The sequence below is a fragment of the Rhinolophus sinicus genome, chromosome X (genome assembly GCF_036562045.2).
Source record: "Rhinolophus sinicus isolate RSC01 chromosome X, ASM3656204v1, whole genome shotgun sequence".
NCBI lineage: Eukaryota > Metazoa > Chordata > Mammalia > Chiroptera > Rhinolophidae > Rhinolophus > Rhinolophus sinicus.
Window position 1 is genome coordinate 49,838,559 of NC_133768.1, and position 26,748 is coordinate 49,865,306.

The window sequence follows — 26,748 nt, forward strand, 5'->3', positions numbered from 1 at the left end:
TTCTCTTCTTAGATATACTCTACCACACACACATATACAGTACACATGCGTATAGAAGGAAGATCAACTCTCAAAATGCCCTGTTTTTGCCAGTGGCCCCATGTTATTGTCAGTATCATCTTTTAATTAAATGCAATAATTTGTTTGAAAAGCCTAGTCCATTAATTACTTAGTTTCCTTGCACTTGTCCCCTTTGTATCCTGGAAGTCATCTTTCATAACTGCTGATACTTTGATAACTGATAACATTTATCAGTTAATCATTATCTGAAATTATTTTGTCTGTTAATTTGTTTTCCTGTTTATTGTGGCTTCCCCTCATTAGATTATAAACTTCATGGAGGCAGGGACCTTTTTGTCTGTCTTGTTAATTTGATCTTTCTCTGATGCCTGGAACAAGTGCCAGGAACCCAATAGACTCAGCTTAATAAATACTTGTTAAATGAGTGATTGATTAAGTAAATCCTTATCTTTAATCTTTCCAAACCAATCCATCAGTTAATCCTATCATTTTTTCTTTTAATAATGTCTCTTTGATTCTCTGCTACCTCTTCACTTTTCCGGCTCACACCTTCCAATTGACACCCATCTCTTTAGACCTAAACAATAGTTTCTTACCTGTAGTCTGTTTTCAACCCTTTCTGCATACTACTACTCTACTAATTTTCCTCAATCACTATTTCTCTCATCTCGTTTCATTACTTCAGAACCTTTTGCAAATGCTCATTAGTTCAAATGGAAGAAATGGATGTGAAAACTCAAAGTGTTGTATGAAGGTTAAGTCTTTATGTTGCTTATTGGATTATAAGATTTACCACCAATTATTTCCATATTACCTCTCCATTCTTATTTTCTTTCTAAAACACCTTCCACTGTAGTCATCCTGATAACCTGATGAAAACTCTGGAGCCTCTTTTCAAAGACATGTATACATTTTAGGGGACTCACAGTTGCTAAATTAAGAATACCTTTTATAATGTGAATCTCAAAATTAAACAATCCATTATATGTCCTCTCATATCGTTGTAAAGTTTCACATGCCTATGATCTCACTTCTTATGTAGTATTTTTATCTTCTCCTGTGGTCCCCAGAACATTTAGTGCAGTGCTGGAATCAGAACAAGCACTTCTTAAATACTTGCTGATCTGACATACAGACCCTTATCCATTTGTCTTTTTGTGAAAAAATCTAAACTCTTATTCAGCAAAAAGGGTTGAGATAAACCAGAAGCTACTGTGCAATGTTAGTTAAGAAGAATGTCTGTGAACTAAAATTTTAATTATAAGAACCAGTGTTACAAAGTGGTAGCACATGGGAACTTTGGGGGGAGTATGGGAACTGCTCTGATTTTGCTGGTTGTTGCATGACTTTATGCATTTGTCAAAACTCATAGAAATGTGCACCAAAAGAATGAACTTCATAGTGTATAATTTAAAATGCATTTAAAGTATTTTTAATATAGTGGAGTTTTTAACATTTAAAAAAAATAAATTTATTAAGTGACATTCTGGTCTCTGTGTTTTAGAATTATAGACTTGCGTTCATTTCCTTTATTAATCTAAAGCATAGCACCTTTTATAACTCAAGTTGGGTATTGTACTTCCTCCTCTTCTTCTCTTTTCCCCTTGTCCTTTAAAAAATAAATTATTTACTATGGTTGGTGAAAGTATGCATTCATTGGTATGCAATAGCGTACTTTATATAAATTTTACCAACTTCAACTGTTTTTTTTTTCCTTTAAAGAACAAGTTTATAGGGACAGATTCTGGTTCTTCAAAAGGGGAGCCATGTGTGCATTAAAAAATGCAGAATTTTTAAAACTTTAGTTTAAACTTTAGTTTAAGCTTCCCCCCCCCACTAAATGGTGTTCGCAAACACACATGAGGCATTTTTTTTTTCCAGTTGTACTTATAGATTTATTGGAATTAGGCATTTATTTAATGTATCTGAATGTGTTCCTTCCCTTGGCTGGATGGAGGAGCTAGAGACTTTCATTCTGTGCCCTGCTGCCCCACTAAATAACCAGAAACCATGGGAATCTCCTTTGCAGACCAGACCATTCCACAAAATAAGTTCTCAACCTTGAGGGAGGGTTTGATGAGGCCCCTTACTCTGTGATAGGCTAGATGGGAAAAATACTTTAATATAGTAGACATCTTGATAGAAATGAGCAAAATAATTGCAGCTGTCCTTTTAATGGAAAATTTTAACATAGCAAATAAATTCCATCTGTGTCTGTCTGTAAATGTTGTAGTTACAAAAAATATTCCAGCCTACCTTTTGGTCAAGCTGACTGCACAGTGGTATAATAAGAAAGACTGGAATTTCCAGAACTTCACTAATCACACCTTCATCTAGATGAACCCCAGAGATTATATTGACCAGAAGTTGTGATGAGAATTCCTCTCCAAACTGTTCAGCAACTATGTGTTTACTTAGAAAATGAATGTACTCATTACAGCCTGAAGGAAAATATGTTTGATAACTTACCATCTGGTAGAGAGTAGAAAAAATGCAGTTTTAACTTACACCATAGATCCTAATCTGTATTTCTGATATTTACAATAAAAGCCTGTTGGATTTAAATGAATACTACATAATTAAAGAAAATTTCCGAGACTTTCCTAAAGCAATGAACACCTAGCTCTTTCCTAATTATCATAAATTAAGTTGGCCAATCTAATAAACTATGTGATTATTGCTTGCTTTTTAATGGGTTTTATGCAATTGCATTTTAGATCAATTTTTTAAAATTTATTGGTGTGACAATTGTTAGTCAAATTACATAGATTTCAGGGGTACAATTCTGTATTACATCATCTATAAATCCCATTGTGTGTTCACCACCCAGAGACAGTTCTCCTTCCATCACCATATATTGGATCCCGCTTACACTCATCTCCCACCCCCCACCCCCCCTACCCTCTGGTAACCACTAAACTGTTGTCTGTGTCTGTGAGTTTTTGTTTCTCATTTGTTTGTCTTGTTCTTTTGTTGTTTTTGGTTTATATACAACATATCAGTGAAATCACATGGTTCTCTGCTTTTTCTGTCTGACTTACTTCGCTTAGCATCACACTCACAAGATCCATCCATGTTGTCACAAATGTTCCTATATCATCTTTTCTTACCGCCGAATAGTATTCCATTGTGTATATATACCAAAACTTCTTTATCCATTCATCTATCGAAGGACATTGTGGTTGTTTCCATGTCTTGGCCACCGTAAGCAAAGCTGCAATGAACATTGGAGCACACGTGTCTTTATGGATGTTTTCAGATTTTTTTGGGTAGATACACAGGAGAGGGATTGCTGGGTCATATGGCAATTCTATTCGTAATTTTTTGAGGAAACTCCACACTGCCTTCCATAACCGCTGCACCCGTCTGCATTCCCCCCAACACTATGAGGTTTCCTTTTTCTCCACAGCCTCTCCAACACTTGTTACTATTTGTCTCGTTGAAGATAGCCATTCTGACTGGGGTGAGGTGATATCTCATTGTGGTTTTGATTTGCATTTCTCTGATGATTAGTGATGTTGAGCATTTTTTCATATGTCTATTTGCCATTTGTATGTCCTCTTTGGAGAAATGTCTCTGCAGGTCCTTTGCCCATTTTTCAATTGTGTTGTTTGTTTTTTATTGTTGAGTTGCATGAGTTCCTTGTATACTTTGGATATTAGCCCCTTATCGGAGGCACTGTTTGCAAAAATCTTCTCCCATTCAGTTGGTTATCTCTTTATTTTGTCGATGGTTTCTTTTCCTGTGCAGAAGCTTTTAAGTTTCATATAGTCCCATGCATTTATTTTAGCTTTTACTTCCATTGCCTTTGGAGTCAAATTCATAAAATGCTCTTTGAACCCAAGGTCCCTAAGTTTAGTATCTATGTTTTCTTCTATACAGTTTATTGTGTCAGGTCTCATGCTTAAGACTTTGACCCATTTTGAATCAATTTTGGTACATGGTGACAGATAGCAGTCCAGTTTCCTTCTTTTGCACGACGCTATCCAATTCTCCCAGCAACATTTATTGAAGAGGCTGTGTTTTCTCCATTGTATGTTGTTTGCTTCTTTGTCAAAAATTATCTGTCCATATTTATGTGGTTTTATTTCTGGGTTCTCAATTCTATTCCATTGGTCTATGTGTCTGTTTTTCTGCCAGTACCATGCTGTTTTGATTATTGTAGCCCTGTAGTACAAGCTAAATTCAGGAAGTGTGATTTCTCCATTATTGTTCTTTTTTCTTAAGATTGCTGTGACTATTCGGGGTCTTTGGAGGTGCCAAACAAATCTGATGATTTTTTGTTCTATTTGTTTAAAAAATGCCATTGGGATTTTGATGGGGATTGCATTAAATCTGTATATTGCTTTGGGTAATATGGCCATTTTAACTATGTTGATTCTTCCAATCCATGAGCATGGAATGTCTTTCCATTTCTTTGTGTCTTCTTCAATTTCTTTCAAAAATGTCTTATAGTTTTCAGCATATAGGTCCTTCACATCCTTGGTTAAGTTTATTCCTAGGTATTTTATTCTTTTTGCTGCAATTACAAAAGGAATTGTTTTTTGTATTTCTTTTTATGAGATTTCACTGTTAGTATATAGGAATGCGATGGACTTTTGTACGTTGGTTTTGTAGCCAGCAACTTTACTGTATTCATTGATTGTTTCTAAAAGGTTTGGTGGAGTCTTTAGGGATTTCTATCTATGGCATCATGTCATCTGCAAAGAGTGATAATTTAACTTCTTCATTCCCCATTTGGATGCCTTTTATTTCTTTCTCTTGCCTGATTGCTCTGGCAAGGACTTCCAACACTATTTTGAAAAGCAGAGGTGATAGGGGACAGCCCCGTCTTGTTCCTGAATGTAGAGCAAAAGGCTTCACTTTTTCACCATTAATTATGAGATTAGCACTTGTCATATATGGCCTTTATTATGTTGAGGTATTTTCCTTCTATACCTATTTTATGAAGTGTTTTATTCATAAATGGATGTTGTATCTTGTCAAATGCTTTCTCTGCATCAATTGATATAATCATATGATTTTTGTCCTTTATTTTGTTTATGTGATGTATCACATTGATGGAGTTGTGGATGATGAACCATCCTTGTGCCCCGGGGATGAACCCCACTTGGTCGTGATGAATAATCTTTTTAATGCATTGTTGTATTCGATTTGCTAGAATTTTGTTTAGGATTTTTGCATCTGTATTCATCAGAGACATTGGTCTGTAGTTTTCTTTTTTTGTGTTGTCCTTACCAGGTTTTGGTATCAGGGTAATGTTGGCCTCATAAAATGAGTTAGGGAGTACTGTCTCTTCTTCAATTTTTTGGAAGAGTTTGAGCAGGATTGGTATTAGATCCTCTTTGAAGGTTTGGTAGAATTCACTAGTGAAGCCATCTGGTCCCGGACTTTTGCTTTTGGGAAGGTTTTGGATGACTGATTCAATTTCGTTACTGGTGATCGGTCTGTTTAGATTTTCCAGTTCTTCATGGTTCAGCCTTGGAAGGCTATATGTTTCTAAGAACTTGTCCATTTCTTCTAGGTTATTGAATTTGGTGGCATATAGTCCTTCATAGTATTCTTGGATGATCCTTTGTATTTCTGTGGTGTCCGTGATAACTTCGCCTTTTTCATTTCTGATTTTGTTAATTAGTGTCTTCTCTCTTTTTATCTTAGTGAGTCTAGCCAAGGGTTTGTCAATTTTGTTAATCTTTTCAAAGAACCAGCTCTTTGTCACATTAATTTTTTCTATTGTCTTTTTGTTCTCTATTTCATTTAGTTCTGCTCTGGTTTTTGTTATTTCCTTTCTTCTGCTGACCTTGGGTTTCACTTGTTCTTCTTTTCTAGTTCTTTAAGGTGTAACATGAGGTTATTTATTTGGGATTTTTCTTGTTTCTTGAGATAGGCCTGTAATGATATAAATTTCCCTCTTAAAACTGCTTTCGCTGCATCCCCAAAATTTTGGTAGGATGTATTTTCATTCTCATTTGTTTCTATGCATCTTTTGATCTCTCCTCTAATTTCTTCTTTGACCCAGTGGTTCTTTAAGAGTATGTTGTTTAATCTGCATGTATTTGTGTTTTTTCCTGCTTTCTTTTTGCAGTTGATATCCAATTTCAAAGCCTTGTGATCAGAGAATATGCTTGGTATGATTTCAATCTTCTTAAATTTGCTGAGGCTGATTTTATGTCCCAATATATGGTCTATCCTTGAGAATGTTCCATGTACACTAGAAAAGAATATATAGTCTGATGTTTTAGGATGAAGTGCTCTATATATGTCAATTATGTCCATTTCATTTAATGTGTCATTTAGGGCTGCTATTTCGTTATTTATTTTCTGTTTGGATGATCTATACATAGCTGTCAATGATGGATTTAAGTCCCCTAGTATAATTGTGTTTTTGTCAATTTCTCCCTTTACTTCTTTTAATACTTGCTTGGTGTATTTCTGTGCTTGCTGATTGGGGGCATAAATATTTATGACTGTTATGTCTTCTTGTTTTATAGTCCCCTTTACCATTATGAAATGTCCATCTTTGTCTCTTGTTATCTTTTTCACCCTAAAGTCTGTTTCATCTGGTATCATTATGGCTACACCTGATTTTCTGTGGGTACCATTTGCTTGGAGTGTCAATTTCCACTCTTTCACTTTGAGTGTATGTTTGTCCTTGTAACTGAGATGTGTCTCTTGGAGACAGCGTATGGTTGGGTTTAGTTTTTTGATCCAATCTGCTACTCTGTGCCTTTTTATTGGTGAGTTCAGTCCGTTTGTATTTAGGGTGATTATTGATATGTGAGGATTTCCTGTCATTCTATCTTTAGTTTTCTGTTAAGGCTGTGTCTCCATTGTTTCTTTGCCTTTTTGTTGTTGTCTATTATTTCTGTGTGGTGGTATTCTATGATGTTTCCCTCTGTTTCTTCTTTTATTACAGTATGTATTTCAGTTCTGGATTGTTTTTGAGGGGTTACTCTTAAGTAGATGTAAAAGAAAGTTTGATATTTAGAGTATTCCATTTTCTTCAGCACGCTTACTTTCTCCATTCCCATATTCCGGTTCAGGCCTTTATTCTCCCCCTTTGTATCTTTTGGTTGCCACAAATTTCCCCTGTTTATGGTGGTCGAATAGCCTCCTTTAGTATTTCTTGTAGTGCAGGTCATGTATTAGAAAATTCCCTCAGCTTCTGTATGTCTGGAAAGGTCTTTATTCCTCCTTCATATCTAAAGGATATCTTTGCTGGATATATTATTCTTGGCTCATAATTTCTCTCTTTCAATAGTTTGAATATTTGGTTCCACTCCCTCCTGGCTTGTAGAGTTTCTGCTGAAAAATCTGATGATAATCTAATGGGCTTTCCTTTGTAGGTTACCGTCTTCTTTTCCCTGGCTGCCTTGAGGATTCTTTTTTTGTCGTTGATTTTAGACAGCTTCAATGCAATGTGTGTTGGAGAAGGCCTGTTGGGATTGAGGTAATTAGGTGTTCTATTTGCTTCTTGGATTCAAGGATCCAGTTCTGTCCACAAGTTTCGGAAATTCTCATCAAGAATTTATTTGAATATATTCTTTGTTCCCGTCTCTCTTTTTTCTCCTTCTGGTATGCCCATTATTCTCATATTGCTCTTTCTGATGGAGTCACTCTCAGAAAGTTCTTGTAGAGTTCTTTCATTTCTTTTAAGTCTCAAGTCTCTTTCTTCTTTCATCTGTGTCATTTCCAGGTTTCTATCTTCGATGTCACTGATTCTTTCCTCCATCTGGTCAACTCTACTACCTAAGCTGGTTATTTCATTTTTAATTTCTTCTATTGAGTTCTTAATCTGCAGAAATTCTATTTGATTCTTTTTTAAAATTTCATTCTCTTTCGTAAAATGCTCATGTTTTTCTTTCGTTGTGTTTCTGAGTTCATTAAACTGCCTTTCTGTGTTTTCTTGCATCTCGTTGAGTTTTTTCAGAATTGTAATCTTGAATTCTCTGTCATTTAAGTCACATATTTCCATATCTTTTAGTTCCTTTTCTGGAGACTTTTCACTTTCTTTCTGAGCTGTCTTGTTGCCTGGGTTATTCATGGCAATTACTGATTTATTATTTCTCTTCCTAGACATCTACAGGAGTTGCTTCTGCAAAAGGTTGATAGGACGAGGTCTTTCTTTTGTTTTCCAGTACTTGTCGGTAGAATGTTTTATTTTCTCTCAGACTGTAGCCTTTTTTTCCTCTCTCACACGGTAGTGCTATGTTTTGTCTGCACTATTCCAGCTTCTCACACAATGGGGGGATTCCCTGGGGGACGGGCTTCTTCTCTGTTTATAGTTCGCCTGGGTCACAGTGCGCAGTGTCCGTGTGGGTATGCAGAGAGCTTTTGCAGTTCCAAAGCTCTTCCTGCACCAGATTCAGAGCTCTTATGTTTCAGCAGTTCTGTTTACTCCTGCACGGATCTGCCATATAGGTGGGTCCAGGGGCGGTGTGAGTTGTGACAGGTGGCCCAGAGCAATGGCCGTGACCACCACCAAAGCTGGTCCTGCTTCCATAGCTCCCTCCCCTTTGCCGGCAGTAGTTGGGCTGCTAATCTGTGTCTGTGGTCCACAGTTGTCAGAACAGGAAATATTCTTTTTTTTTTTTTAATTTTATTTTATTAAATTTATTGGGGTGACAATTGTTAGTAAAATTACATAGATTTCAGGTGTACAATTCTGTATTACATCATCTATAATTCCTATTGTGTTTTCATCACCCAGAGTCAGTTCTCATTCCATCACCCAAAAAATCTGAAAACATTTATCCATAAAAACACGTGTGCTCCAATGTTCATTGCAGCTTTGTTTATGGTGGCGAAGACATGGAATCAACCAAAATGTCTTTTGTTTTGATCTGACACTGCTACTGTTCCGCTTCTAGTACGGGCCAGGCTGGGCGGGGCGAGCTCTGGGAGGGTAGAGAGGGGGCGGCTAGTCTTAGTGCCTAAGGCTTCTGGTCTCTGCTTGGCAGTGAGGGCTTAAAGCAATGTTTTCAGTCTTCTTCCCTCAGTTTTTTCTCCGAGGTCTCTGCCGTGAGCGTTGGATTCAGCCGTTTTATGTGCTACCCCCTCAGCCCTATGGGCCATTAATGGAGCCCTAGCAGTCCAAGTTCTTCCCTCTCCCACAGCTCTGGTAGTTCCGGGATGCAGCGAGCTCGGTGCACTGAGCTAGGTCTGAATCCTGCGCCCGCGCGCCTCCGTCTACTTCTTCTCCCTTCCTTCCTCCCCTGCTCATGGGATTCCCCGACCTTTAGGTGAATTCAGTAGTGGGCCTCTTTGTCTTGCTGGTCTGCTGTGCGGGGAGTCCTTTGTGGAGTTATTGTTATTCGCTTAGTTGTGAATTCCAGGGGAGCTTTACAGAGGCTCTCCTCACGCTGCCATTTTGATCCGGATCCCAGGCTGTGATTCTTTAGATCAATTTTTAATTTCAGTTCTAGACTTGAAAATAAATGAACACTGGGAAATACATTAGACAAAAATAGGTTTAAAACAAATAACTGCTTAAAGTATTTTAAATTATAGTTTATTGGGGTGACAATGGTAAAGTTACATAGGTTTCAGATGTACAATTCTGTAATACATCATCTATATATCACATTGTGTGTTCACCACCCAGAGTCAGTTCTCCTTCCATCACCATATATTTGATCCCCTTTACCCTCATCTACCGCCCTCCTCCCCCCTTACCCTCTGTTAACCACTGAACTATTGTCTGTGTCTGTGAGTTTTTGTTTCTTCATTTGTTTGTCTTGTTCTTTTGTTAAAGTATTTTTAAGTCTTAAAACAAAGTAATTTTATATTTTAATCCTATTGTTTTCCATATTCTATTAGTTTTAAGCAATTGATCTTTTCATTTACCTGACTCGTTAGCTTACCCCTTTCAATCCTTGGAATGAAAATTTCCTAATATATATTTTTAAAATTTCTGGAATTATTTCCATATTTATAGCTTACTTAATTACATAACCTCCGTTTGCATAATGTGGTGGCAAAGATCATGGATTCAAGCTGTTTGTTTTGAATCTCTGTCCTACCATTTTCTAACTGTGTCTTCTTGAGCTAAGTTAACTGGTCTAAGAACTGTTTTCTCCTCTATTAAAATTAGATAATGCATATAAAATGAGTAATGTAATAATTTACACATGACATAAGTATTTAAAAGTTAACTATCACAACTATTTTACTGTGGTGTGGTAAATTGAATTTAGTGTTCTACTAAGTTTTAAACATTCCTAAAAAAGAAATACCGTCTTCTTCTTTTATGCTGCCTGAAGACCTAGGCTATGGAATGAGAACTAATTTACAGGATTTTTTTTGTGGGGGTGGGGTGGGGTGGAGGGTTGAATTTTCATTGCCAGGATGTTTCATATAAACCTAGAATGAAGAACATAGAAAAAATATATTTTTAAATTCTCTTTTAATTAGTACAGTATAGCACCAAATCTCTTTAAACTATGTTCAATACTTTTACTTGTTTTTATACCAAGAAAATTAGAATTCCATGCATTCTGAAAAGCTGGGAATATTTAGTGATTTTTCCCTGTTCCCCTACAAATCCACTCACTGAAATGTTTGTGTGTCTCACACCTAATGTAAAAAAGTTGCAGGATTCTATGATGAAGAATTATTAACAAATATTTATCATGTAGATCTTTTAAAAGATCTATAAAGTTTAAAAAATGCATATCTACCAGTCAACAAACAGGCATTATGAGATGTTATTGCCTTGGTAGATTGCACAGAGTTAATCAGTAACATTCACATTTTAGAAAAGCCATGATAGGCATGGGTTCAATACCTGTTTGATGTTAATTATATCTGATTCTTTGCTGTAGTCTGAGTGAGTCAGGTGCTCAGGGAAACTAGATATATTTCAATAAATTAACTGTTGTCAGATCACTAGATGATACCTTAGCATAATTCATTCCCCTTGTGTATATGAATCTTTTTTTATTTCTGGCTTTGTCAAATTTTATTTATTTACTTTTCATTAAATGTATTGTGGTGATATTAGTAAAGTTACATAGGTTTCAAGTGTACAGTTCCGTAACACATCGTCTATATGTTTCATTGTGCGTTGACCACCCAGAGTCAGTTCTCTTTCCATCACCATATATTTGACCCCTTTTACCCTCTTCTACCACCCTCCCTCCCCGTTACCCTCTGGTCACATGAATCTTAATAAGAGTATATATCTTATTGGCTCACTATGGAAACTGGCCTATAATTGAGCCTCACTTTTCAGTATATGGACTCTCCTTGAATCCTACGCAGGTTTTGGCTACCTTTGCAAAAAGCACTGAACATTTTTAAAAATCATAAGGTAAATGAGTATTTTTTTGTAATATTTTCCTGATAACTTATGCTTCTGATATTCATTAAAATCAAAACAAAACAAAATAAAAAATAAAATCTGCTTACATAAGAGTTTAGTAGTAACACCAGACATTAGAGTCCTTTCCTCTTCTTTCAGTAAGTATTCTGTAGTGATAACTGCCAGTTTTTTTTTCTTTTTACACTTCATTAGTATTAGACTTATTTGAGCAAATTATTTCCTGAATCAGGATTAAAATTCTTAAGATAAAAGTGTATTACAGAGAGAATAAATGCTTTGCAGCTTGTCTGGACTTTAAAATGAGGTCATGATTTATTTTTTGTCTTTTGGCACACATATAGATATTTAGTTTTAGAGTGAGAGAAGTTAAAGATGTAACATTGATCACAAGAATTGATTTTAGAAATAACCCACTTTATGAGGGACTGCTCAATGAATGTTTTATTCCTGGAGGTAGAAGAGTTCAGTCTGGCTTAATAGATTTTTGAAGCAGCCACAATTTTTGTTTTTAATTGAATTGCTATATAACTTAACTCCCATAATTTTCTGTTCAACCAGGTGGTGAAATTATAGGCTTTCATTACCCAAAACTACATTTGATGTTCCGATTAGCTTTGCTTTCAGAAACCTCTAAGACGAGAACTGAGAATTTTATAATAGCCAAGTAGGTTGTTTTTTAAATATGTATTTTTTCAGTTTTAGTTGACATACAATATTAGTTTGAAAATTGAATGTCAACTGTAATTGAAAATTAAAATATATATATATATATATATATATATATATATATATATATATTATATGATATTAGTTTCAGGTGTACAACATAATGATGAGACATTTATATAACTTACAGAGTGATCACCCTGATCTGTCTAGTACCCTTTGATACCATATATAGCTATTACAGTATTATTGACTATATTAATAATGGTAGATGTTGGCAGACAATTCTCCACTGGTCTTTTGCATTTGTATACATCTTGTGAGCACAGGTGCTGACTACCTTTGTTCTGTATTATCTTTTGAAGGATGCAGCCAGCCTTGAAAGATGAGATAGTATGCCTATCTAAAGCAAAGGGAGATTTGCTTACTGCCCAGTACAAAAGATCCTGGCCCCTCGTGTCACCCTGTAGGAACTGAGGATCAGGGAACAGGTACAAGAAAATGCTGATACTGTGGCTACTGCCATTGCTGTGATCCAGAAGCCTCATGTTTTCTGCCATCATCCTTAAAACTGTGGCAGGCTTACTTGTTAGTTTGTAAGTAAAGTAAAAACATCAGCTCTTTCACCGTTCTTGACAGTAGGTCTCATTGCTGGACATGCTGTTGTTCTTGATGGTCGTAGTCCAGATAACAACGGTAGTAACTAAATTGCACAGAAACTCACTGATTGCACAGAAAGCTCACAGAACTACATGACCCAAGCCTCTTTTCTTTTAGCAACCTTAGTTTAGTAGTTGGTTAACTTCTTGGACCATTTGATTCTGGTCTTATTTAACTAATTAGGTAATACATGATGGTTCTCCTCAGCTGGACAGTTTACAACATGCTTTATTGATTTGTGTCTGTCAATACATTCATAGTGTTCTTTGGAATGTTCATCTGGGGCACACTGCTCAGCTAAGGCTTCAGACTAGTTATTTTTCCTATGGCAAATGAACTTGTTTTGGCCAGGGTACAGAATTTTCTGAGTTGCCATGCTCCCTTGAAAAGAAAGTATTTGATTTCCTTTGTAATGAAATGTTATTACCTCACCAACTATAGAGGGAAAAACTCAGTACTACGGTTAAGATAGTCTGAAAAGATAGTATATTTGTGTGTTTGTGTGTGTGTGTTTTCTGAAGTCACGGGCAGCCCTTTAGGTGTAAAGATTATGCTGTGGACCCACCAACAGCTGCTTCTGGTTAACAGTTATTTTCTCAGAAGGGTATAGACAAGGGGGACCAGGGATATGCATTTTTTTTTTAGTGTGAAGGTAACCTGGACCAAGAATTATGTACAAATTGAGCCTGTACAACTTTGAAGAAGCATTCATATAAACAACTTTTAGATTGTGAATCAACATTTAGTAATATACATTTCTTTGTGGAGGTTCTTCAAATTCCTTTAAGAAGCAAAAAAAATTACAATCACCATAAGTTAGTGTAAGGCCACTTAAATCCTTTACTTTGAATAGACTGTAACTGAGGGTTAGCTTTAAATTGGGTGGCTGTGTTTGCTTTCAGTGTGTAAAAAAGAATAAAGTCCATGCCTATTTGTCTCACTGTATATAGCACACATTAATAAAGTGTGCTATTTAGGTAGACAAAATTTTCATTGTTTGGAAAACTGACCCTCTGGTCTAAAAATCTGAGAGAATTATTTGTGAAAATTACCCAGTTAGATAATATGTACAAAGATTTGATATCTCCTATTATTATGCATTTGATAGAATAGTAATTTTAAGGGTAAATAAATTGAATTTAAGTAAGTTGAATCAGGACAGTTTGTGATGTTTCCATGAATTTGATCAACATGCAAAAGGATTATGTTTCTTCCTTACATTTGATGGTTTGCTTCATGGTAGGTGTTAGGATGAGATTCTCTCCCTCCTTGAGTGATGCCATTGGCAGTAAGTTAAACCTCCCTCAATCATTCTTTATGTTTTTTTCACCTTCTTTCTGTTGCCACCGTAATAGTACTCTTGAATTTGAAAAAGCCATTGCCTTAAAACATTTTTAGTACTAGAGAAAATTTGATCCTAGCAAAGAGATGTTTTACTGTGTTGAAAATACAGTAAGAAATATGAAAAATGCTTATGTTCCTTTTAAAAAGTAAAGGGAGGTGGAGAAATCATTTTCTTTCAACAAAGAGTCATTAGGAATTGCATTTCTGAGAATGCGCATGTGTCTTTGTATGTGTATTTATTGGTCTTCATAGAATGGTTTTCGGGACTTTCAGAGATTAAGTCAATGACTTTCTTACTCATTGTTTCACAATATTTTTGGTCTTCCCTTTTTCACAGAAACAAATGTTGGTGTATTTTTACAGTGAACTCTAGTTGAGTGTTGTGAGTACAGGGTTTGTGGTTCAAATTGACTTGACTTTGGAATTTTTTTCTACTGCTTCACATTTATCTAATGGTTGGGAGTGGTAATTCTTTTGCTTTTGGAGCAGTTTAATAGATGCCAGGTAAAGTAGCCAATCGAAGAACAAGATCAATTTTACAATATGGCAGGATGGTTTTAGTGGAAATTGACTCTGGGCCTAAAGACATGTATTGATTGACAATATTTAACTGCCAGTAAACTTTCTATTAGACTGTTACATTAGAAGTACCTTTTTATGGACTATTATCAGAATAGAATTTCTTACTTTGGTTGACACTTTTTTGAGCACATTTCTGAAATTTTACTATGATGCAATAAACAGTGGCATCTTTCTAAGGTTTCTCAAGAAGAAATTTACAATGTCTCTGGTCTCTTAAACATTTGCTGGGTGTGCTAAACAGCCCATCTTCCTTCTCAGAGTCCCACGAAGTGAGTGAGGGAAGTCACTAGACTTCATGAATGCTCAGGAATCAGCCCAGCATTTTATAAACCACTTGCCTTATAGTGACTACCTACCAACTACATTGCCTGCTTTAAACACTTCTTTATCACCTTCATGTGTGGTTTCTATTGATATTGGTAGGATCTTTTCAAAAGGTTACATTGAATTGTACTGATACAATTTTCTTATGTTTGATTCTAGAGTCTGGCTTTTCATCTACATTCCCTCATTATCATACTGCTTCAGAAAGACTGTCCTATATTATGGTTGATGCACCATACTATAATTCATTGTTTTTAATACCTTGAGGGCAGGGGTTCTCTCTCAATTATGTATAACTACAGTTCCTTATGCATATTTAAAATAGTAGCTACCATACCTTGAGAGCTTATTTTCATTTATTTATTTGCTATATATTTATAGAACACTTGCTGTGGGTCAGATATAATAATAGGCACTTGAAAAAATGATGAGCAAGATAGACAAGGTTCTATCCATGACAGAGCTTATGATTTACAATTAGCCTACTTTGTGGTGGGCAGTGTGACAGGCACATTGCTTCTCTTATCTATAATTTTTTATGCAACAGTTCTGGGAGGTGGGTATTACTCCAATTAATTAGTGAGGAATTTGAAACTCAGGGAGGTTGACCAACTCAGCCATGTTGATAATAAGTGGAGGATCTGAGATTCAAACCCAAGTCAGTTGGGTTCTGTATTAGTTTTCTATGTTGTGTAACAAATTACTATAAATTTAGTGGTTTAGAACAATATTCATTTATTATATCACAGTGTTTGTTGGTCAAGAGTCCTTGCATAGCTGGGTCCTCTACAAGGTTGCTATCAAGGTGTCATCCAGGACTGGTTTCTCATCTGGGGGCTCCACTATGGAAGAATCCACTTTTAAGCTCATGTGTTTGGTGGCAGAATTCATTTCCTTGAGGTTGTAGTGCTCATGGCAGCTTGCTTTTTCATAGCCAACAAAGGAGAGAGAGACTCTAACGTGAGTCAGCTAGAAAGATAAATCCGTGGATAACATAGCATCATCAGTAGAATGACATCCCATTACCTTTGCCACATTTTATTGATTGGAAGTAAGCTACAGGTCATTTCCATGCTCCAGGGAGGGGATTATACAAGGGAATGAACACCAGGTGGTGAGTATTATGGAAGGGGGCACATAAGAGTGTGTCTACCACAGGTTTCATAGTCTGTGGTCTTTTCATTATACTATGCTGCCTCTACTAAGAGCTTAGTATAAATGAATTGATTTTTTTGAAGTATTTTGAAAAATTATGTAAAGCAATATAATACCACTGGAAAAGTTGGGTGGGGGAGTCCCCATAATCTTATGATCTCACCACAGCTCAATTAGTTTCCTAAGCAAGGTGCTAAGCACTCACTCCTACTATCTCTGAGCAATTGTAATAATTGTGTTTCAATTCCTGTTCAGTCTTTTAAAAACAGTTATTTTCACAGTTGGAATCATAGCAAATTTGTGATTCTCTAAACTTATTTTACACTCTTTTTATCATAAATATTTTTCCTTGTTGATAGATAATTGTACAGTGCTCATAGTAATCTTTTGAATGACCACACCACTGTTTACATGACCAAGTCCAAATGGTGATATGCAGGCAACTTTCAATCCTCCACCACTAAAAAACAAAACAAAACAAAACAAATCAACAACAACCCACCAAAACATTGCATAACTTCTTCAGACACATACTTTTCACCTACCCTCTTTTGCATTATTTACTTAAACTAGGAATCCAGAAGTAAAATTACTTGATATTTTTTACATGAATGTTTCCATGGCTCTTCATGCACACTCTCAAAATGCTTATGATTTTATTTGACTTTGACTGTATTAACAGCTTTCAAAATTGCCGAGGAATATGGTAATGCTAATTGGAACTGTATCATAATGGATATAAAGACAGTATCATACCTGCTTTTAACCGTGGGGTTTTGGTAGTACAACGTAGGGGAAATTATCTTCTCTTTCTGGCCATGGACCAGATCTCAGGGTGTTGTTCTATCCTGGAGTTCAAGTGAGGACAAGGATCCCCTCAGGACTTATCCTTAGTACCAAATGATGTCACTTCATTTATATGGATATTTTTCTTGGTCATAGTGTAGGATAGTGCCTTCCCTATGATGAGGCAGAAGCTATTAACATGGAGCATTTGGGAATTCTATATTTCCTTCTGTACAGGCACAGATTGGATCCATTATTTATTCAGATGCAATACTCTGTTGTTGAATGTATCCACTTTAACAGCACATTTCACCGTAGCCTTTCCTGCAGTAGAAAAAGAAATAAGAAAAAGGCAGTGCTAATGTAATACGCGGCAGACTGGCTCATATTTGTCACCTAGTTAACGCTAATAAGAACAGATGATTATTTGTCTTGTGATTCAAGAACTGGTATTTTGGAGTTGGTGGTTACAGCCTTTTTTTTTTTTTTTAATAAAAGAAGTATCTGCAGTGAGCTGAAGAATTTAGCTACCATATTTGGTTCTTGTATGCCTGCCCTGTGACCTTACATCAGCCTGTTGGAGGATTTGTGTGTTTTTGCTTATCCTTACATGGGAAGGCAGCCTGGAAAATCTTTCTGACCGGAATTAGAAACCCTGCAGCGTTTGCAGGAAGTGTGGCTTTAGGAGGAAGCTGTGGTTTCTGTAATTGTTTCCTTACTGCCAGAATTTGTTTTGTAGGGAGGTAGTAAGATGGAGAACATCTTTGCTGACTATAAAATCACCAGCATTTATACCTCTTCATTTTATACTTTTCATATACCACTCAAATCCCCTTCCTTGTATATTATGACAGGGTTCTCCTGAAGAGGATTGAAATCTGTGTAGAAACTTATTGTACTGAGTTGATAACAATACTGATTAGTGTAGGGAGGTGGAGGCTAGAATGAACTGGTTTGTTTAATTTTAAATTCTCCATGCAACATTAGGCTGAATTTTTTGGAACACAAGATACATATATGTTAGACTAGCATTTGTTACACATGTTTAATTTAGATATTTTATTATAAAAGTTAATGTGATTTATTTCAAGGACAACTTTTGTTTTAAGGATAATACCAAAGCTGCCAGAAAAGCCTCAAGTACCTATTACCCCAATTCCCCCTTAGCACTCATTTCCTGTAGCCACCTATGGTCACAAGTCACTGACACTTCTGTGGAAGCATTTTAGAGTGTTCTTACCTTCACATTTTATTTGTCCAAATAGATGACAATTTTAAATAGAGATGCAACTTTGTTTTCAGTAAAGGGAATATAATTCTTATGATTTATAAGAATCTTAAGAATCTTCTTCACTGTAACATTTTCTTACCAAGTCTTTAAGTTCCAGGAGGCTTTTATTGCTTATTGGCATGTTTCTTTGTTTCATTAACACAGAACCTCAGAATGGGAAAAGATGGAAGGGGTCATCTAGGAAAATCTACCGTGTATATGAAACCTTTATAATAATCAACAGGTTTTCTTGCTCTTACTTTAAGCCAAACTTTAGAATTAAGAATGATACAGAAGAGTTACGAGCCGTATTTACACTCAAGGAGCCATCATTAAATTGAAAGACAGTCTAATTAGCATGAGATAACAAACATGGTAGTGCATTATTTTGTTAGTCATTATGCTTAGTATTTAAGTGTTGCTTTTTACTTTGACATATCTTGGGCAAATGTGTGCTTTGGAGAAAGTTCCTAATCCGCTTAAGTATTAGTTTCTTTATCTGTGAATTTGGAATGAAAATAATAACACCTGCCTCATAAGATTATTGTGAGAATTAAATAAGGTGAGCATGTAAAAAGCTTAGTATGGTGCTGGGCCCATCGGAAGCACTTAATAAATAATAATTATTATGTTATACTTTAGAGTAGGGTTACATTTGGTGCAATGCAGATAGGGATCTGGTACATATAAAATTCTGCACCCCATTGTTATCACACAGGCTAAAATGGGTTCTGTATCTCTTTGTTTCCTCTTATTAGCCCAGTCCTAATCCATCTACTTACCTGCAGCAGAAAGGGACCAGACTTTTATTAATAACTGGCAAGATTTATTTCGTTGCTTAAATTATTTGCCAGTATTATGAAATTTATATTCTTATAATTTATAAATTCCTTGAGACCGTAAATAATAACTCTTTTATTTTTATACTTATATCAGTGTAAGAACTGTGGCCTTGAGGCCCGGTATGTACTTAGCAACTGCATTCTTCATTGAATGGTAACCCTTAGCATTACCTAAGCAGGGTTCCAACACTAAGTTTTTCGAGCAGCAGAGAATCTTAGAGTGGTGTATCGATAAGTATTATCGATTGCTGTGCACAGACTTAATTTCAAGGCCCGATACGCAAGACACACCACCACAAGCCGGGATGAAGGGGTTAAAGAGTTTAATTACAAAGTGAAAGTAAGTAAGACAAGACAGAGATTAGGGGAATATATCATCATACCACTAACAAGCAAGGAGGCAATTCATCATACCACCAGGGACCAGTCAATTATTGTCGTAGAAACAGCAACGGCCTTTCATCAGCGTGGGTGAAATCCCAGTCAAGTAAAGTCATCAGCACGGGCAGGATATCTTGCAGCAGCCAAGGCGGCTGGGGAACAACTGCTGTGCCTGCCTCGGCTTTCTGGGGTTTTGAGGACTTCACTAACAACAGCGGCAAGGAGCCAATAAGCATACGTGTCAACAACACAAGGAACTGGTCTCAGATCTGGCTAGGAGCCGGGGCCAGTCCTTGGTACGAGATTAGATGTATCGGAGCTCGGCCCACCTGCGCCAAGGCAAAGGCCAGGCTCCACATCCTGTAAATATTTTCTTGGTCCTTGGGAGGGTAGCCAATCCTTCCAAGGCCAAGCACGTACCCCAGCCACTGTGAGAGTTTACATCCCCAAATGTTCCCATGCAGACCTTCATATATTCTATTCCTTACAAGTGGGAATTTGGTATTCTAATCACTTTTTTTAATAATGATGTGGAGATTGATTAAATTGTATACATACTCATTTGAATGATAATGGAAGCAAAAGCATAGTCTGGTGAATAGAATTTAGAATTGAATTACATGGTAAGGACACATTAAATTGGTATTACTCTTCATAAGAGGTTGTCGACCTTATATAAAAAATTTCTTAAGAAAAATCCATACAAAATATCATGAAGCTAGACAAGGAAATAGAACAAACTTAAGCTTTGGAGTTAGGGACATCTAGGTTTGAATGCCAGCCCCGCCACCCATTAGCTTTGTGGCTTTGTATAAATTTACTTAACCTCTTTGAGCCTCAATATTTATTTATTTATTTATTTATTTATTTATTTATTTATAATTAAAGTTTTTTGGGGCGACCTCAGTATTCTAGTACGTAAAATGGTAGTAATAATATCCACCTTATGGGGCTATTATGAATATTAAATGAAATAACATATGTAAAATACCTACATTAGCTGTTGTCACTTAATTGGCATTTTATAAATGGTAGTTATAATTGGTATGAATAATACGAAGACAATATCTGTCTCCCAGTCTTGTCTGAACACATCTACACTTTGAAATTCCTGTGAATTTGGGGATAATTACTGAGTACCTTCTGATACCCCAAAGTGTCTCTCCAAGCAGAATGAACCCATAGCTTCTGTGAGCCCAGAAGCTCTAACATTTGTGCAACTTTTGAGCTTCAGTCCTTCTATGCTTTGCATAGAGCAGCTGCTGTGTCCCTACCATGGAATGTGCTAGCAGTGAGGTGCTCTGTTGGGCTCTGGAGATTTCCGAGGGCTCTATCTTCTAATCATCTTTGTTCTAGAATTTCCAAATGGTATTTTAGAGAATAAGGACTTATGTTTGCTAGTTGGGGATGGACGAGAGTCTGTTGCAAACAGTAATCCTCAACAATGTCTCCCTGTATTCAAACCTTAGGTAAATGAAATGTATATAGGCCTATTGAAAATGCCGCAGTCATCAGTACTTTAAGGGTGGCATAACTATCTGATATTGAAAAAGGTGTTTAAAACATAATTAAAAAACACTAATGGAGTTTTCTCCAATCCATTTTGGAGAACTCATCAATCTAATTTGATGCACGGATGTTTAATCCAGGGAATTTCTTTTGAAGACATATTTCTGGGTAACAGTTAATTTATGAGAAATTCAGCCCAGTCACCCGCAAAGAATGATGCATGTTACTTTTGAATAACCACTCTGTCACTTAGGTACTCTGGTCCCACTCCCCAAACAAGAACGCAGGACATGGTGAGGCCAAAAAGGAACACCAATGGAGCCATGGATAGGGGAGTTCATACCACTATATTCTCGCTGGCGGCTGGGTTGGAGATACAGGAAGCAGGAGCCACATGATCCGCAATCCTCAGTCCGCTTCTCTGCCAACCAACCCCCTAGCGTAGCCATGGCAGTTTTATTAGTGGCTAATGGCTAATCGGTAACAGCTGATGGCCACCCAGACACAGTGGGGGGCCATCTGATTACAGCTGGTGGCCATCTGATAATCGAGCCAGCACCTTTTTGTGTGAGGCCAAGAGCCTGGAAACTGCTCTCTGGGACTCTGTCCCCACATAGGGTATTGGTGAATGTTTTTTTCTTGTGTCTCCACAGGCCGCCCTCGAAAATATAGTGGTATGAACCCCCTATCCATGGCTCTGTTGCTGTTACTTTTTGGCCTCACCGTATCCAATGTTCACCTGCCAGGAATTGAGCTCCTGTGTTGCACCTGGCATTGTAGAAGGGATCTTGAAACCAAAAAATGACTTTAGTGGAAAAACGTGAAATTCAACTAGTCTGGAGTTTAATTAATAGTTCTGTACTAATGTTTGTTTCTTAGCTGTGACAAATGTACCACTGTGAGGTAAGATGTTAACAACAGGGGAAACAGAGACACAGCCATCTGGGAACCCTTCTTCATTATAGCTGCAAATTTTCAGTAAATGTAAAATTATTCCAAAACTGAAGTTTATTAAAATAAAAATAAAAACCTAAAAGTAAAATATTTTGATGGTCCCGAATTTAAAACAATATTGTGAGATCAATCAGTTTTGACTATCTACTTTGTGTCCAGCCTGAAGGTGAGCACTATGTGAGGAGACACAAGCAAAAGGCATAGCTCCTACTTTCAGGTGCCTTATCAACTAACTAATGAAGAGATGATACTTTGACAAGTGAAGAGATTAGCAAACGTTGGTATTACATGTATTTGATTAAGCTCTATACTGGGTGATACAGACTATAGAAAATCAGAGTGAGAGGGCTGCAGTGGCCACCAAGGACTTTCACAGAGGGGAGTGAACCTGGATGAGTGGTTAGAATTGCATCAGTGGAGTTAGGGAAGAATTGCAATTGAAGGGAACAGAGAAAAAGCCCTGTGGATTTTGGGCAGAACAAGCTCAAGGTGAAGTAAAGGCAGCCTGATCTGATCGAGGACTAGGAGGGGGAAGCGAATGCATATAGAGATGTCCTCCTTATGCAGATTTTTTTAACAAATATTTACTTATTTTTTCTTTTTAATGGAAATCACCTGAACACTAATTTTATTTAGCACATTCTTGATTTTTCTTGCCCATCTAGTGTTATTATAATAAATATTAACTTATATCTTAAAACAAACAATGATATTGTGGGCTATTGAATATTGAAGACATGTTTGTCCATTAAATAATCCTGGGTGTGTAGGATTTTTTTTTCTTGTATTTCTTTTTTTATTAGTTTCAGGCATGCAGAACAACATAGTGATCAGACATTTATATAATTCACAACGTGGTAAGTCTACTGTGGACAAGTCTACTACTCACCCGACACTGTACAGTTATTAGAACATTATTGCCTCTATTGCTCTTGCTGCACTACACATCCCTGTGACTATTTTTCAATTATAGTTGACATTAAATATTATTTTATATTAGTTTCAGGTGTACAGCATAGTGGTTAGACACTTCTATAACTGACGAAGAGATACACCTAATAAGTGCAGTACCCATCTGACATTATACATAAGTTTTACAATACTATTGACTATATTCACTATGGCTCTACTGTAACTAGCAATTTGTACTTCTTAATCCTTTCACCTTACTCACCAGCCTTCCAAATCCCCTCGCACCTAGTAACAATAAGTTTGTTCTCTGTATCTATGAGTCTGTTTCAGTTTTGTTTGTTCTTTTGTTCTTTAGATTTCATATATAAGTGAGAACATGTGGTATTTGTCTTTCTCACTATGACTTATTTCACTAACCGTAATACCCTCTAGGTCCATCCATGGTGTTGTATGTGGCAATATTTCATTCTTTTTATGGCCAAGTAATATTCCATTGTACATATGTACCACATCTTCTTTATCCGGTTATCTATTGATGGGCATTTTGGTTGTTTCCATGCCTTGGCTATTGTAAATAGCACTGCAGTAAACATGGGGGTGCATATATCTTTTTGAAATAATGTTTTGGATTTCTTTGGACAAATACTCAGGAGTGAAATTGGTGGGTCATAGGGTAGCTCTATTTTTAATTTTTTGAGGCACCTCCATACTGTTTTCCACAGTAAATGCACAAATTGGCAATCCCACCAACAGTGCATGAGGATTCCTTTTCCTCCATATCCTCACCAACACTTGTTTCTTGATTTATTGATGATGGCCAGTCTGACAGGTGTGAAGTGATATGTCACTGGGTTTTTTTATTTTCATTTCTCTGATAATTAGTGACCTTGAGCATTTTTTCATGAGTCTCTTGGCTATCTCCATGTCTTCTTTTGAGAAATGTCTGTTCAGGTCCTCTGCCCATTTTTTTTTTTTTTTATTGGATTGTTTTTGTTTTTTTTTGGTGTTGAGTTGTATGAGTGTTTTTTATAAATTTTGGATATTGACCCCTTATCAGATGTGTCATTGGTGCATGTCTTCTCCCATTCAGTAGGATATCTTTTTGCTTTGTTGATGATTTCGTGTACTGTGTAAAAAAATTTTTAGTTTGATTTAGTCCCATTTCTTTATTTTTTCTTTAGTTTTCTTTGCCCATGGAAAAATATCAATAAAAATATTACTAAGGGTAATGTCTGAGAGTTTATTGCCTATATTATCTACTAGGAGTTTTATGGTTTTGGGTCTTACATTTCACTCTTTAAACTATTTTTAGTTTATGCTTGTATATGGAGTAAGAAGATGGTCCAGTTTCATTTTTTCCATGTATCTGTCCAGTTTTCCCAGCACCAATTATTAAATAGACTGTCTTTACCCCAATTTATATTCTTGCTTCCTTTGTCATAGATTAAGTTAGCCGTACAGGCATGGATTTATTTCTGGGCTCTCTATTCTATGCCATTGTTCTACATGTCTGTTTTTATGCCAATACCATACTGTTTTTATTATTGTTTCTCTGTAGTACAAGCTGAAGTAAGGGAGTGTGATACCTCCAGCATTGTTCAGTTTTCTTAGGATTGCTTCAGCTGTTTGATTACTATAGCCTTGTAGAAGTGTTTGGTATCAGGTAGAGTGATGCCTCCAGCTTTGTTCTTCTTTCTCAAGATTGCCATGGCTATTCAGTGTCTTTTACAGTTCCATATAAATTTTAGGATTCTGTGAAAAAAATGCCATTGATATTTTGATAGGGATTGCATTAAATCTGTAGATTGCTTTGAGTAGCATGGGCATTTTAACGATATTAGTTCATCATATCCATAAACAGGGAATATATTTCCATTTGTTTGTATCTTTTTTAAATTTCTCTCTTCAATGCCTTGTAATTTTCTGAGTACAGATCTTTTACTTCCTTGTCTAAATTTATTTCTGGATATTTTAGTTTTTTCATGCAATTGTAAATGGGATTTTTTTTCTTAATTTCTCTTTCTGATACTTCATTAGTGGTGTATAAAGTGCTATCAGTTTCTGAATATTAATTCTGTATCCTGCTACTTTACTAAATTCATACGTCACTTCTAATAGTTTTTTGGTGGACTCTTTAGGGGTCTCTATGTACAGTATCATGTCATCTGCAAATGACAGTTTTACTTCTTCATTTCCCATTTGGCTGCCTTTTATTTCTTTTTATTTCCTGATTGCTGTGGCTAGAACTATTTTATTTCAGTATGTTGAATAAAAGTGGTGAAAGTAGACATCTTTGTCTTGTTTCTGGGAATGTTTTTAGCTTATCCCCATTGAGTATGATGTTAGCTGTAATTTGTCATACATGGCCTGTATTATGTTGAGATAGGTTCCCTCTACTTCCACTTTGCTGAGAGTTTTTATATAAATGGATTCTGGATTTTGTCACACATTTTTCTGCATCTATTGGTATGACCATATGATTTTTATTTTTCATTTTGTTTTTGTGTTATATCACATTAATTGATTTGGGGATATTGAATTAACCTTGCATACCAGAAATGAATCCCATTTGATCATGGTATATGATCTTTTTTAATATATTGCTGAATTTGGTTTGCTAACATTTTGTTCAGGATTTTTGCATCTATGTTCATTAGGGATATTGTCCTATAATTTTTTTCTTATGTCTTTGTTTGGTCTTGGAATCAGGCTAATGGTGGCCTCATAGTATGAGCTTGGGAACCTGCACTCCTCTTGAAATTGTTTTGGAACAATTTGAAAAGAATAGGTATTAATTTCTTTTTTAATTTTCTTAAAATTCACCTGTGTGAGTTCTCCTTTCATCTTTATATTTGATCCCATTTACCCTCATCTACACTTGAAACCTATGTAACTTTACTAACCATTGTCACCCCAATAAACTTTTATAAAAACAAAAATTCACCTGTGAAGCCATCTATCTCGTACAGGACTATTTTTTGTTGGGAGCTTGTTGATTACTGACTCTATTTCATTAGTAATAATAGGTCAGTTCAGATTTACTGTTTCTTTTTTATTCACCCTTGGAAGATTGTATGCTTTTAGGAATTTTTCCTTTTCTTCCAGGTTGTTTAATTTGTTGCTGTATAGTTGCTCGTAGTATTTCCTTAATATTTTTTTTTTGGTATTTTTGTAGTGTCTGTTGTCACTTTTCCTCTTTCATTTCTGATTTTATTTATTTGGGTCCTCCCTTTCTCTTGATGTCTCTGGTTAATGGTTTATCAATTTTGTTTATCTTTGCAAATAACTGGCTGTTGGTTTCATTGACCTTTTGCATTTTTTTTTTTTTGGTTTTTTTTCAACCTCTATTTTGTTTATTTCTACTCTGAACTTTACTATTCCTTTTATTCTTCTTACTTTGGGCTTTGTTTGCTGTTCTTTTTCCAGTTCCTTTAGGTGTAAATTAGATTGTTAATTTGAGTGTTTTTTTTCTTTAGGTAGGCCTGCATTACTATGAATTTCCCTCTTTGGACTCCTTTTACTGTATCTTGTAGATTATGGATGATGTTTTCATTTTCCTTTGTCTCGAGGTATATTTTGATCTCTTTCGTGATCTTATCATTAAGCAATTCATTGTTTAGTAACATGTCATTGAGCCTCCATGTGTTTGTATGTTTTTCAGTTTATATATATATGTATATATACATATGCATATACATATACATATATATATATATATATATATATATATATATATATTAAAGTTTATTGGGGTGACAATTGTTAGTAAAATTACATAGATTTCAGGTGTACAAGTCTGTGTTACATCCTCTATAAATCCCATTATGTGTTCACCACCCAGAGTCAGTTCTTCCATCACCATATATTTGATCCCCTTTACTCTCATCTACCACCAACGTCCCTCCTTACCCTCTGGTAACCACTAAACTATTGTCTGTGTCTATGAGTTTTTGTTTCTCATTTGTTTGTCTTGTTCTTTTGTTGTTTTTGGTTTATATACCACATATCAGTGAAATCAT

General features: G+C 35.9%; 1 protein-coding gene and 1 long non-coding RNA gene across 3 annotated transcripts in view; one reads left to right on the forward strand and one right to left on the reverse strand.

Annotated features, from left to right (window-relative positions):
- SH3BGRL (SH3 domain binding glutamate rich protein like) overlaps positions 1-26,748 on the forward strand; it is a 136,957-nt gene that overhangs the window by 63,530 nt on the left and 46,679 nt on the right. The window lies entirely within an intron of this gene.
- On the reverse strand, positions 15,422-19,521 carry LOC141569632 (uncharacterized). The gene is made up of 3 exons (XR_012493343.1): positions 19,357-19,521; positions 16,832-17,185; positions 15,422-16,535 (listed from the first exon to the last, which is right to left on the reverse strand). It is a non-coding gene; the product is annotated as an uncharacterized LOC141569632 (long non-coding RNA).